The 13040-nt window shown below is 44.8% G+C and overlaps 1 protein-coding gene across 2 annotated transcripts in view; it reads left to right on the top strand.

Annotated features, from left to right (window-relative positions):
* The first annotated feature begins 1137 nt into the window (after positions 1-1137).
* Positions 1138-13040, top strand: part of TJP2 (tight junction protein 2) — a 114439-nt gene continuing 102536 nt past the window's right edge. The window contains exon 1 of one of the 2 annotated variants that reach the window (XM_057498593.1): positions 1138-1484. The gene's annotated coding sequence lies outside the window, so the exon portion shown is untranslated. The remainder of the gene's footprint in view (positions 1485-13040) is intronic. The other variant, XM_036920194.2, reaches the window with a different exon arrangement.

Genomic DNA, 13040 nt, shown 5'->3' with positions numbered 1-13040 from the left:
ATATTGTTTCTGATAAACTACTGTTCATCTTCTTAAAAACTGCACTGTCCTCCAGGCTCAGTCTACCCACTTCTTAGAATAACTTGTTGATGTTGATAGGAGCCCCAGACGTCTAAAGTAAATGAACTTGAGTTTTTTAAGAAACACTGTTATTCACTCCATTACTTCTGGCAAAGGTTTGTGTAGGGAGGAGAGAAGGAGGGCTTGGCAGTCATAAGCAGAGCTGTCTTGGAAGGAAGGCATGACCTCCCCAGTAGTGAGTGAGTGAGTGAGTGAGTGAGTGTGTGTGTGTGTACTAAAATACACATAACATAAAACTGACCATTTAAACCATTTTTAGACATAAATTCACTGGCATCAAGTGCATTCACATTGTTGTACAACTAACACCACCACCCTTCTCCAGAACTTTTTCATCATCCCAAGTGAACTCTGCACCCATTAAACACTAACTCCCCGTTGTCTTGCCAGGATTTTTAACAAGACTAAATGGAAGGAGCACCTGCTTTCCCAGTTGCAGGCTTGGGCACTAGGAACATTCTGCCTTCCCAGCCAGGGATTCCGCTGTGACTAAGCAGGCTCCGGGGTTAACGCTCCCTACCGCACCTATTGTCCCAGCGGGAGGAACCGGTATTTCCGGACTGGGGCCTCAGACCCTGTGATGCCGGCTAAGGGAGAGGTTGGTGGAGGAGGGGAACGGAAGCTGACCATAAAAGTTAACTTTCCACCAAAATTCTTAACCTGCCTCCCTTCCCCCCCACCAAACAAAAAACACGACCAACACCATCAAACACCCACAATGGCCCACAGCATCCCTATCTGTGGCCTATCTGTGGTCTTTGGAAAGGTAGCGGAGCTACCTCCTTCCTTGCCCACAGCGCTGGAGAGGACCAGAAAGCCAACCTACGCAGAACAAAGAAGGCAGCACAGCGTGGTCGGCTCGCCCTTGGGTGGGAAGAAAGCTCAGCGGTAGTTTCGCGGAGAAGGGAAGACTCTGGGTAGTGGGCGCCCTGGCTCGAGGGACAAGGCGGTGGCAGTGGCCGCAGCCCCTGCCCCACCGCTGGGTGGCGTGTGAGCACCCCCACCTCAGGCCTTCCCTACACCCCAAATAGTAGCGCTGCAATAAGCTGCGTGTCCTTTCCGGGCTCGCGCGCCTGGCACCCTCGGGGTCTCAACCAAGCGACAGCCGCTGCCCACTGCCGTCACCCCTCCTGCCGCCGCTTTCTGGCTCGCCGCCGCCCAACTCCCCCTGCCTCCACATTGGATATTCCTCCAAACAGGAAATAGCCTGAGTCACAATAATACAGAGGAGAGGCGGCCGAGGCCACTCGCACCCGCCCACTCTCAGGGCAGCCTGCAGCCCTTCGGCTCCGGCGAGGCGCCATCAGCGGCGAGCGCGAGGAGCGCAGGGGACGCCAGCGCAGCCGCAGGCGCCGTGCCGGAGCGCGCCCCAGCGCCGCCCGGACCCCGCCGCCCGCCTCCAGGCGAGTACCCTTCTCTCTCGCTCCTCCGCCCCGGAGCGCCAAAGGGGCGTCCGGGCGCTGCCCGCCGCACGGCCGGAGGAGCAGCCCTGGCGCGCCAGCCTTGGCTCGGGCGTCGCCGGGACGCCTCCCTCCTGTCCCCACTTTGGCGAGGGAGGCATTTGCGGGGTATGGAGGGGCGCTTGCGCTCTGGATGGGTCGTGCGGCCAGAGGTGAGGGCAACTAGAGTAAATGCGAGTGATGCCACCGCCCCCCTCACCCCCCCAGATCTCCCTGTGGATTCGGGGTGTACTTTATTGGGCACTGTTTTTTTTCCTCTCTGGGGATGCTTAACTGACTTTTGCCTTCTCATCCTCCTGGGGTACAACAGTGCACAGCTGGGTTTCTCTTGGGGAAATCGTCTGGAAATGGGTTCAAGCGCGCACCTGTGTCAGCTACAGGTGACTGAGAGCCACCGTCTTTTCCCTACCTGGCCTGGCGTCCTCTCCTGCAGGGAATGGGAACTGTTTACTGTTTCACTTTCTGTTGAGCGTCTCTTTAACCAGATAAAAGGCCTCTGAGTTTCTGTTGGCGCAGCCAGTGTTTGCAGTAACTGGAGGGGACATGAGCCGGTGCCTAGGGTTTATACGGGCCGAGGGAGGAGCTGCTAGTTCAAGCAGGTGGGGTCCGCCTGCGCTGCCAGCCGAGTTTCAGCTGCGGGGCGTGAAAGCTCCGCACACCTGAGAGCCCGACTGTACAGTCCTGAGGCGCTCGCCTGTCCGTGCAACCCGCCGAGCGGTAGTGTTGGAGAACTTTTTTTGTTGTTTCTCTGCAGTTTCTGACCCTTATGTAAGGGAGGTGCCGAGCTTGTCACATGCTGGGCGTTGTCCGTTTTAAAGGGCTGCATTGCAAGGTTCTTCTATAGGGAATTTAGTCAAAACTGAGTTGGAAATCTTTATGTTGGATAAAGGCCACTGAATTCCAGGCATTCTTCGAGCTTGAGAAGGGTATTTCAAGATTGTTCTGAAGTCTGCGGTGAGGACTTTTCTACGAGAAACCGCCTCTGCCTGCTATCCTTGTCGTTTGTGACGGCTTCCTTGTCCCGGAGGTGGAGGTACTCCGGAGAACACCCCTTCAGGCAGACCTTCTTGCCAAATTTCCCAACGCTTTTTAATTAATGGTGGTTGGTAGTAAGTTTCGTCGTTAACCAATTCACTTGAAAAGATATGATCAGCCCTCTGCATTTCCTGGTGAAGGGACAGTGGTTCTAGATGGGTCCGCTGACTGGGTGACAGTCTGTTTACTTCGAGTGCTCTGAGGCCTTGCTGCTCCTAGTGAGGGTCGCGACCGCCCTGGAGTCACACAGCATCTCAGGCCCCACCCTGACCTGCTGAATCAAGATCCCCAGGGGATCATTTGCATATTAACGTTTAAGAAGTGCTGGCCTAGATTATCTTGGGGTGAAGTTTCCTGTCCTGTGTAAGGAAGTGATTTACAATACATTTCTGTACACTTTCATCCCCTACGTTTGGACCTTCATTTGGCCAGACTAGGACAAACTTGATTGTTTCTAGGTGATGGCTTTTCCACTCAAGGGTGTCAGGTTCTTTAGCAAAATTTTGGAAATGTGTATTCTTTTATTATTGTTACGATAAAATATACGTAACATAAAATTGACCATTCCAACCATTTTTAGGTGTACTGTTCAGTGGCATTAGGTACATTCACAGTGCTGTACAACTATCACCACTGTCCATTTCCAGAATTTTCTTAGTCCCAAACAGAAACTCATTAAAAATACCCTATTCCCTGCCTCCTCAGCTTCTGAGGTTCTGGATACTTTAAATGATATTTTTGGTAAGGTAAAGAAAAGGTTGAATAGGAATGTAAAGTAAAAGTAGTAGAGTCTTTGCAGAATATGAACAAACATTTGTAGATTCCTGGATCTCTCTCCGGGTGGACATGGCACTATTGCTCAGGTTCTTAGAGTACATACGCTTTTTAAAAAAAATAGAGACAACCCCATGAGTATTTCCTTTTTGGTTTGGCTGGAAAGGGAGCTACCCAGGGCTCAGATTGCACTAATTAACTACATATGGTAATAAGTACATGCCCAGTAAAAATCTATCCCTGCACTTCTATTAACTGGCTTTATTTAGGTGTCCTGTTTATATTAGGTTTAGTTTTTTTAAACAGTGACTCAAACTCATTTTTGAAAGTAGTTGTAATAAACCTTGATGAGAAAAGTTCTTTCTGATAAATATAGACCACTGCAAGAGTTCAGGAAGATTGAGGTAATTTTCCCAAATCCTCCAAACTATTTTGCTTCTGCTTTAGTATTAAATGATTCAAATGATCCAATGACATTATTTCTAGTTGTAAAAATGTTTGTATAATTTAGAAAAACTCTGTAACAATGAAAGTCATATGCATTTGCTTAAAATTGTCCAGCTTGTGATTCGAGGACATACTTTTCATGATGACAAAGATGTGAACTGGTAAACTAATATAAATCGTTTCATTTCATGTTATATATAGATCAAGAATGTTGAACATAGATGATCAGAGATAGTGGGAAGAATTAATAAGTAGCTGAGTAGTGGGAGATCCTTTAAATTCATCCCAGATCCTTTTTTCTCTTTCTAAGACACCCTTGATTTTTGTTATGACTTTCATTAGAATGAGGCTGTCAACTTGTAGGAAGGAATTTACAACTTCCTTTGATTGAAAAGTCCCTTTGAAATGTTTAATGACGATATTTCAAATGGGCAAGATCGGACAGAAAATTCTTCTTCAGGAACCTTTTGCATTCACAGAATTTCAGATTATTTCCTTGAAATTCCAGTAAGGCAAAAGAGAAAAGGTTTCTCTTCCTCCACTGTGTTCACATCTGAAATAGCAATACAGTTCATCTTTTTATTTAGTGAACAAATGCTATTTTGGAGTCCACACATAAGAAAAAAATTCCTTAGAAAGTGTCCAATGAGTGATTTTTATTAGCGATTCAGTGATGCCTGGGGAATCATTTGGGGAGGTCAGTAAAAATGGAAAGTAACCCAGACCTACTAAGTGAGAATCTCTGCATTGCAATATGTAGGTGATTCCAAAATATGATTAGGATTGTAAGTCACTAGAGTAAATACGCACAAGCTAAGACAGTGAAAAATTAATCTAAAGATACATAAAAGCATAATTTTATATTAAATTTGAAATAAGATTAATAATGAATTCTTTAAAATTGGGTAACCATTATTTCAGGTTTGGCAGATCTTAACAACTTTTGATGTTGATCATCACTCTTGAGATTTGAGGTTTAGAATCCTGAATGTCTAGAAGAACTTAACTGGTTTCCATGGGGAGAGAGATCAAGGGATCAGACTGTTTGATTTGGCATCAGTGAACATTTGTTGAGTGCCTGTTGTGAACAGGCATTTTCAGATATATTTCTATGAAATCTTTACAAGGACCTTGAGAAAGGTATTTCTTTGTTTCCTCATTTTACAGGTGAGAAAACTTCAGCCAACCTTGGTCTTCCTGCTATAGACCATGGTTCTTTCCATGGTCCTTCCATGTAGAATAATAAATCCACATCCACTAATTCCCCTTCACATCCAAATAGCTATGTACTTATCAGTATCTTTCGGAACATCAGGTACTACATGCACTAGGGCTCTGAGGCAATAAAAAGATGAGCTGAACTGAAATTAATTCCAGAAGAGCAAAGGGTTCTTTCCATGGACACAAGACCTCTGATGAGTGAACACCTAGATTACAAGTGGTGTAACTGGAGGATTAGTGTAGCTAACTAGTCCAGTCCCCGGAAAATCAAATCATGGGCATTTTCCTTACAGAGATTTGTCAACTGTGCCATCTCTTTATATTGTCCTGAAAGCATCAGTGTGGCACCCTATGATGCTAAACAGTGTAGAAGAAAGGGTGCGGGATTTAGGTGTGGAGACTGCCTGGGAGCAAACATCATAAACTCGGAGCCATGACCTCCTGGAATATAAAACCAGGGGAATAACAATTACCCTCTAAGGTTATAGTATGGACTCAAAAGGACCTTATTTGTAAAAGTGCTTGTAAACTAAAATGATAACAAAATTCTCTCTTATCTTCATTTGGGAGAAATTTACAATGGAAAGGAGACAGAAGAAGCTGCATGTTTGAAGTACTGAACGCTTTTTAGTGAACTGAGTCTATAATTCTCTTCTAGCTTTAAGACCTTTGAAAAAAACAGTTTTATTGAGATGTAATTCACATGCCATAATTCACCTTTTAAGAGTGTACAGTTCATTGGTTTTGAGAATATTCACAGAGCTGTGTGATCATAAACATCATCAACTTTAGGACATCTCTAATGTCCCTGAACCTCGTGCACCCTTTAGCTGGCACTGGCCAATCCCCTCATTCCCCCACCCTAAGCACCTAAGTGTCTATGGATTGGCCTGTTCTGGACAGTATGTGGTCCTGTATGTCTGGCTTGTTTCACTTAGCGTATGTTTCCAAGGTTTATCTACATTAATGTAGATAACATACATGAAGTGCATATCAGTGCCTCTCTCTTTTTATTGCCAAATAATATTCCATTGTATGTGTTTACCACATTGTATCTATTCCCCAATTGATGGACATTTAAGTTACCTCTTTTTTGGTTATTAATATTATTTTATATATTAAAATGATATTAAGAATAATGCTGCTGTGAGCATTCATGTACAAGCTTTTATGTGTACATATATTTTCATTTCTTTTGAAAGGCATATACCTATAAGTGGAAAACATGGTAACTCCATATTTAACATTTCAGGAATTGCTGGACTGGTTTCCAAAGTGGCTACACCAGTCTTTAATCCTATAAACAATGTATGAGGCTTCTGGTTTCTCCACATCCTCATCAACATTTACTGTTTGTCTTTTTTATCTTAGTCATACTAGTTGGTGTGAAGTGGTTTTGATTCACATCTCTCTGATGGCAAATAGTGAACATCTTTACATGTGCTTATTTATTAGACCATTTGTTCTTGACTTTTTAAAAATTTAATTATTTCTAGATGAAGGAAAATCAATTTTGGCTAAATTCTCTAGGTTCAGTGGTTTAGAAGAATACTGAATATGTAAATTTAGCCCTTTGCTCTTTTGAAATTTATTTCAGTTTTGGCTCATCTTTTTAGTTGCCTTAGGGCCTAGTGCATGTAGTATCTGATGTTCCAAAGGATTTGAGTGAAGAGTTAATGAATACATAGCTTCTTGGAGATAAAGGGGAGTAAGTAGGAAGGGGCTTAATATTCTACATGCTGATTTAATGCACACTAAAACCTCATGCACCTCTCAAGTGTTAGTCACACACCAAACCTTCATTGGTACCAGTGGTAGACATTTTAAACACTTTAACTGAAATATTGTTTGATCTTATGTTGATATGGGTAAAGTTGGGGTTCCTATGGCCAGGATCCTCACCTGAACCTAAACTACTTGATGATGTAATTGGCCTACTGCTAGGCTACTACTTCCACACCCATAGGCAATAAGCTATTGTTGACTGAGTCACTGTATAGAGACCTCTGCCCAGTTGTGAGCAGAGGCAGAGAGGAAAGAGGATTGCAGACCTGCAGACTGTTGGATGCTAATGTAGTTATAGTGCTCAGCCTGTTGCCAAGTTATAAACCCTTTTACCCCAAGAATGTTCCATTGCCATTCCTCAGTCTCGCTGAATCCACAGTGAACTTGCCTGGGGCTGAAACCCATTGTCAAGAAAGTTGGTTAACATTTGTCCATTCTACTTATTAAAATGTACAGTAACATACTTTAAAAAAACATTAAGAAATTATTTATGAATATATAAAATACATTGTTAACATATTCTCTTAGGGTGCCCTTTATTTTATTTTCATGTACTGCCAAACAAGGTGGATCAATGGACACTTTTACATGAGTTAGTACGTTTTTGTTCTTTCTGACCTAAGCTTCTTAGCAGTGATTTTTCTCAATAGCCGTATGAAGAATTACCTTCATGCTCTGCAGTCATAACTCAATCACAATTCTATTAAATACTTGTTGTGTTTTGGAGGTGCACCATATTGAACTTGACTTGTGCTCTCTGATCTTGTGTTACTGGTAAATAAGGTAACTTTACGAGAACTAGGGAAATCAGCTGCCCTGAGAAAAAGGAAAATGACTTTGCTTTTGAGAACTGGTTGAGATGCCACGGGATAAGCACATGGAGGCATGTAGTGCAGGGTTCTGAAATGTTATTGGCCTGTGTCTGAATCACCTGGAGGGCTTGTTAAACCACATGTCATAGGCTCCACTTCCTGAGTGTTTACTTTCTGACTCAGTATGTCTGGGGTGGGCTGAGAATCTGTTTCTGGAACAGGTACCAGGTGATGCTGCCTCTGCTCATCCAGGACCCCGTTTTGAGAACCAGTGGTTTGGAGGCATCTGGATGCGTCCGACTGAAGCAAGAGGGAGGAGAGGGACAGGGCTGGAGGTTAGCATGCCTGTTCTGTGCATACAGGAGCATGGAGCCAGTGGTACTGTGGTACTGTGCAAGGGGTCATAGACAAGTGCAGGGAACTGAAATGTAGGGTAAGGTGGGGAGGGTGGCTGGAAGAGAAGCCTCTGAGATGAAGAAGGAAGGGGCAGAGTGTTATGAGGAGATCAAAGCCAGTGAGGGCCACAAACTCTGTGTAAACAGGGGAGTGAGGACCTGTCTGGGTATTGGAGGCAGAGGAGGGGCTGGGCTGTCACTGGGATGGTAGGTGGACCTGGGCAGGCCTGGCCTTTCCACCAGTCTCAGAAAGGCAAGGTGGGGTTCAGCATTACTGGGAGGGGGGAATGTGCTGCTCAGGGCCACACGGTCAAGCGTGGACTTTCCTCCTAAGACAAGGAACCCTTTTAATCCTTCAGGCCACAGTCCTGGTCATGACTGACCATTCTCCCCCTCCTTTCCTGTCACTGATAATCATAACCTAGAACCATGGTGAGCTTTGTAAGCCAGAGGCAAGAGGTCTTTGTGCAACAGTGACTGTGCAGTTTTAGTTTTTCTTCTTTAATGCATTTAATAGTTTTAAGATCTGTGCTGTCATGGCATCTAGTCTCCTTAGCATAATGTGGTATAAGCCGATTCTGAGAGCGGGTGCTGACAGTCCTTATTGTGAAGGTCAGGTGTGCTGCAGAAAAGAAATCCAAGAATGGTGGCAGTCCACTGCTTACTGGGTCTTCTATAATTGAGTTGTATTCTGCCCTTCCTGCTGCTATCACAAAGGCAAGGCAATGTCCCCTAATTGTATTTCATATTTTATTTTAAAGGAATCCTCATTGTATCTGAGGATGTAAAGCATTTCTCTTGGGTTTCCAAAAAGGCTGAAGCCCACCCCCAAGGTATTCTGTTATCATTTGGGGGCACCTGTTAGCAGAGCAAGAGGGTTTTACAGAGTGGTTGTAAACTGACTACCCAGCTCCGCCTGGCACTTGGTGGTGTGGTCTGGAGCTGAATGGCAGCTACGAGCTTACACTTGCCTCCCTGCCCTCTCCCTTTCAGCCAGTTGCACACTTTTACATTCCTGCCTGGCTCCTGTGGGCTCTGGGTGTGTGATTCCTCTGCCCAATGGACAGGACTGGACAGGAAGTATTTCACAATCCTGCTTTTGTGGAGAGACAGTGTCGTGGAATCCCCAAGACCACCCCTAGTTTCAGGGTTTGCTAGGAGGACTCACAGGACTTAGCATAGAGCTGTACACACCACTGGAGTATTCCAGGGAACGGGTACAAAGTAAAATCAGCCCAGGGAAAAGATCCCTGGAACAAAGTCTGAGGAAACTGAGCACAAGCTTCCAAGTGCCCTGTCCTGGTGCAGTCACATGGAACAGGCTGGCTTCCAACAGCAACGAGTTGGGACAACACATGTGAAATGTTACCAGCCACATGGAAGTTCACCAAAGACTCAGTGCCTCAGGTTTTTCCTGGGAACTTGTTTGTTACACTGGCATCCTCTGTATAGTGTGTACCAAAAGTTCAGTATCCCAGAAGGAAAACAGGTGTTTAGTGTAAACTGCATTGTTTGTACAGTTTAGGAATAGTGAGCCACTCTTAGTCAGTCCTGGGAGTGGTGGGAAACCTTCCCCAAATCAAAGTTGCCAGACTCTAGCCTAGGACCAATCTTGTATGCAGTCCTTTCAAAGGATGCTTGCTATTCTGTGCTCAGGTGGGGATGAGGATGGAAGGTGAGAATGGGGACAGGAGTCCTTGCACCTGCAGAAGGGGTCTGTCCATGTAGCTTCAGAGTCTGGGACTGCACGAGCTTTTCTCCCTGTGACTGAAGTGGGAGAGGGCAGGAGTGAACTCGTGGTTTCAGGATGATACCTGGGATTCTTTCACTACAGGAATAGAGAAGGGCAGTAGAGCACATTGGAAGAGTTCGAGGCCCTGTTCATTCATGTGTTCATTCATTGTTCACACAAGCTACTGATGCCTATATTCTGCCAGGCACTGTGCCAGGTGCTAGGCATACAGTGGTGAGCAGAGCAGTCTCTTTCCTCATGAGACCCATGTTCTAGAGGGAGACAGAAAAGAGGCAATTGCATTTTATTATTATGGGGACATACCAAGAGGCCCCATGGTGCCTACCCAGAGTGTCAGAAGGCATGAGTTTTGTGTTCACACAGACCTTGGTGGGAATCACACCTCTACTACTTATTACTGGTATGGCCTCGGGGAGGTTACAGAGTCACCTGGTGCCTGAGTGTCTTCATCTGAAAACAGGGAGGTTTCCTATTTACCTCTTATGGTCATCATGAAAGTCAAACAAGGTAATGTGTGTTGAGCACTTCTCTCAGTGGCTGGCGGTTTGGACATGTTCACTATAGAATAGTTTAGTGACATCTAGCAAGGAGAAGGGTGTGTTAGCTGGAGGGAATGGCCTTTGCCTTAGCCTCACTGTGCACAGCCTGATGCCAGAAGACATACCTGCCTCCTGCCAGCTCACTCCACTTACTGGTCTGAGAATCTCTTTGCTGTTTCTCTTTGCTGGCTCTTGGGGCTGCTTTTCCGTCTGCCTCAGATGCCTCAGATTCTTTTGTCAGTCTGAGGAATGTCTACTCACTAAAGCCTAACTCAAGTATCTGTGAAGACTTTCCCAAACCAGGATCCTCAGAATTGTCCACCCCATCCTTTGTCCCATCACTGTTCCACGGTCACTCCCATCCCTTTTACCACCTGCTGGGTTGAAATTACTTTTTGCTCCATTAGAGTGAATGGTTCTTGAGGTCATGGATGGTTGGTATTATTTGTATGTCCAGTATCAATCTGTGTTTGCTAGGGAGAGGCCTAGTGGTTGTCCAGGGACTCAATGAATGAATGAATGAGTGTTGGGTTGGACTAGAAAACCCAACAGGAAATGGGCACAATGTCAGCAAATAGGTCTCTGCCCTCAGAGCAGAACTTACAGTCTAGAGCGGGAGGCAGATAGTAAACAAGTACACCCAAATATATAGCTAGAGACTGAGATGTGACAGAAGGAAAACAGCGTGGTTTGGCAGCAGGTGACGGGATATGGAACTGGGAGAAATGGGAGGTCCGAATGTTGATGCTGTGGGCAGTGTGCAGTTATCTCCTGGAGCCTGTGTGTGTTGGAAGCTGGAAGGACTGGTCAGGCAGAGAGCTACTCCAGGAGAGCCAGGAGTCCTCCAGATGGGGATAGATGGGCAGATCAAAGGATATAGCACCTCCGCTGGAGAAGGGTAGGACTGAGAGGAGATATAAGTAGACCTTTGGAAGGTAAGGTGGTCCACTCCAGAGCACAGGAACTGGGGTTGAGGAACTCATGGTTGATTGAGGACGTGGCATCAGTGAGTTGAATTTAGGACCTTAGTTCACTCCAGCTTCCATAACAAGATATAGACTGGATGGCTTACACAACAGACATTTATTTTCACAGTTCTGGAGGCTAGAAATCTGCTATTGGGGTGCTAGCACGGTCAGGTTCTTGGTGGGGGGCCACCTTCCTGGCTTGCAGAAAGGCGCCATTTTCCTGTGTGCTCACATGGCCTTTCCTAAGTAGATGTGATGGGGAGAGTGAGTAACCTCTTCTCTTCCTGTTCTTATGAGGGCACATGTTCCATCTTGAGGATCCTACCTTCATCATGTAATCTATAGCTAATTTACCTACCAAACCACCTCCAAATACCATCACACTAGGGATTAGGGCTTCAATTTATGAATTTTGGGGCAGATACAAACATTCAGCCCATAATTACTTGAGCCAATAAATATTTGCTGAATAAATAATAATTAGGACTATCACTTTGAATGGTCCAGGCCCTAAATGTTTTGCATATACTCATTGAATTTAATTCTCAGGTTGGTGCTATTATTATCCCCTATTTCCAGGCCCTGGAGAAGTACCCAGCCACACAGCTAATTAGGGTATAAAGCTGGGATTCAAACCCAGGCAGTCTGGTTCTAGAGTGCACGGTCTTAACAGTTATACCCTGCTGTCTCTTAATTAGGAATATTATAACCCTAATAATTAATATAATAGCCCTAATATTATTGGTTATCTGTTATGTGCTGATTCTTGATCAAGGAGAGATGCTAGAGATACAAAGATGAATATGGTATCATACCTTCCTCCTGGGCCGTCACAGAATGCTCAGGGAGCTAGGCCTGTTAAAGGTAATTCTCTGCAGTCTGTTAAAATGTATTGAGACCAACAAGAAACTTTCTTTCACCTTTGTCTTGTAACTCTGGTACATAGAGCCATTGGCAGAGGGAAGTTTTTCCCTATTTCAAATTGTCTGGTGGCTGAAGTGCTCCTAAAAAATAGATTGCTTACGAAGTAGTGGACTGACTCATCAAATTAAAATTTACTGTTTATTTTTAGTCGAGTGTATAATATGAGAATAATTAAATGATGGTAACAGGTACCTAAAACTTGTAATACTATCAAGATTCAATCTGAGAAAGAGTAGAGCCACTAACTCTAAAAAAACTAAAAAACCAAAAAAGTTTTCTTAGACTAAAAAAAGTTAACTTATAAATGTTTTATAGGAAAATTTTAAATGAAATGACTTAAAATCTTGTGATATTTCACAATCTTGACTATGAGGATCATATAGAAGCTCAGTGAACCTAAGAAGTAACTCCCATTTTCTGGATGTTTGTCCAGGGAGGAGGACGTAAGTTCCAAGCCCCTGGTGGGAAGGATAAGGAGGACAGTGACTCCTTGGTAGGAGGCCAGCTTGGTGATGGTGGGTCCTGGAGAAGAAGGGAAAAGGGAAAGCCTGCAGCCAGAAGGGGGCTCTGAGGTTGGGTGGGTGATACCCTCCTGTCTCAGAGGAAGCAGCACCCCCTGCCCAGGGTTCAGGGAGACCCCTCTTTTCAGGGTTTCCCCTGGGTCCCTGTTACCTTTCAATCATCCTGTCTTTCAGCCTCTGTTTTTCCCACAAAACCACTCAGCCTTGGGTTTTTCTGGTTCTTTAGTTGTGTGTTAAAGAAGTTGTAGCTGCCTGGGTGGATCAGAAGTGTGTTAAGTGCACCTTGCTCTTGCCTGCAGAGAAATGAGGATTGAAGAGGGTTTCT

This window comes from Manis pentadactyla, chromosome 3 (assembly GCF_030020395.1).
Source record: "Manis pentadactyla isolate mManPen7 chromosome 3, mManPen7.hap1, whole genome shotgun sequence".
Classification (NCBI taxonomy): domain Eukaryota; kingdom Metazoa; phylum Chordata; class Mammalia; order Pholidota; family Manidae; genus Manis; species Manis pentadactyla.
The sequence above is the reverse complement of the archived record's forward strand: the minus strand, read 5'-3'. Positions and strand labels throughout refer to the sequence as shown.